Genomic DNA, 2040 nt, shown 5'->3' on the forward strand with positions numbered 1-2040 from the left:
CCAGTAGGCAGCGTAATGACGATTACATAAAATTCATAAAGCTTTGAAATTTTTGAAAATTCTGAAAATTTTATGCAGTTATGTATTTAAACAACTCCAAAATCTCCTAAAATTTTTCGAAATAAACGAGTGGATACAGTAATGACGTTCGAATATAGTTTAAGAACGTCTCAGGACATTCCAAAGAAGTTTTATGACATTCCAAAGAAATCTTATAAAAATTTTGAAAGTTTTGTGCAGTTATGAATTTAAATAATTCCAAAATCTCCTAAAATTGCTCGAAACAAACCAAAATAGGAAAATGACGTTTAAATAAAGTTTAGGAACGTTTCATGACATTCCAAGGAAGTCTTATGACATTCCAAAGAAGTCTTATGACATTCCAAGGATGTCTGCTTACATTCCACAACCTTATGTGCATTGTCCACATATGTCTTAGGATATTAAGTTTTTTCTTTCTGCGTCAAACGACAACTTATTAGTAAAATTATTATAACTCTTGACTAAGGACCCAATTGACCTCAAACTGGTGGCATTGTTAAGATAATCAAAATCTCTATCAATTGTGAAAAGATGAGCTCAAAATCACCATAGTTTGTTCTCTATCAATAGATAAAATTCTAAAGATTATGTGTAATTATGCATTTAAATAACTCCAAAATCTCCCAAAATTGCTCGAAACAAAACCAGTGGATAGGGTAATGACGTTTAAATACAGTTTAAGAACGTCTCAGAATATTCAAAGGAACTCATATGACATTCCAAAGAAGTTTTATTGCTTAAAATGTACCAGTAGGTAGGGTAATGACGATCACATAAAGTTCATAAAGCTCTGAATTTTTTGAAAATTCTGAAAATTTTGTGCAGTTATGTATTTAAACAACTCCAAAATCTCCTAAAATTTTTCGAAATAAACGAGTGGATACAGTAATGTCGTTCGAATATAGTTTAAGAACGTCTCAGGACATTCCAAAGAAGTCTTATGACATTCCAAAGAAGTCTTATAAAATTTTTGAAAGTTTTGTGCAGTTATGAATTTAAATAATTCCAAAATCTCTTAAAATTGTTCGAAACAAACCAACATAGGGTAATGACGTTTAAATAAAGTTTAGGAACGTTTCATGACATTCCAAAGAAGTCTTATGACATTCCAAGGAAGTCTTATGACATTCCAAAGAAGTCTTATGACATTCCAAAAAAGTCTTATGACATTCCAAGGATGCTTACATTCCACAACCTTATGGGCATTGTCCACATATGTCTTAGGATATTAAGTTTTTTCTATGTGCGTCAAACGACCACTTATTAGTAAAATTATTATAACTCTTGACTAAGGACCCGATTGACCTCAAATTGGTGGCATTGTTAAGATAATCAAAATCTCTATCAATTGTGAAAAGATGAGCTCAAAATCACCATAGCTTGTTCTCTATCAATAGATAAAATTCTAAAGATTATGTATAATTATGCATTTAAATAACTCCAAAATCTCACAAAATTGCTCGAAACAAACCAGTGGATAGAGTAATGACGTTTAAATACAGTTTAGGAACGTCTCAGAATATTCCAAGGAACTCATTATACATTCTAAAGAAGTCTTATTGTTTAAAATGTACCAGTAGGCAGGGTAATGACATTTAAATAAAGTTAGGAACGTTTCATGACATTCCAAGGAAGTCTTATGACATTCCAAGGAAGTCTAATGACATTCCAAAGAAGTCTTATGACATTCCAAGGATGTCTGCTTACATTCCACAACCTTATGTGCATTGTCCACATATGTCTTAGTATATTAAGTTTTTCTTTGTGCGTCAAACGACCACTTATCAGTAAAATTATTATAACTCTTGACTAAGGACCCGATTGACCTCAAACTGGTGGCATTGTTAAGATAATCAAAATCTCTATCAATTGTGAAAAGATGAGCTCAAAATCATCATATCTTGTTCTCTATCAATATATAAAATTCTAAAGATTCTGTGTAATTATGCATTTAAATAACTCCAAAATCTCCCAAAATTGCTCGAAACAAACCAGTGG

This window comes from Raphanus sativus, chromosome 4 (assembly GCF_000801105.2).
Source record: "Raphanus sativus cultivar WK10039 chromosome 4, ASM80110v3, whole genome shotgun sequence".
NCBI classification, from domain to species: Eukaryota; Viridiplantae; Streptophyta; class Magnoliopsida; order Brassicales; family Brassicaceae; genus Raphanus; species Raphanus sativus.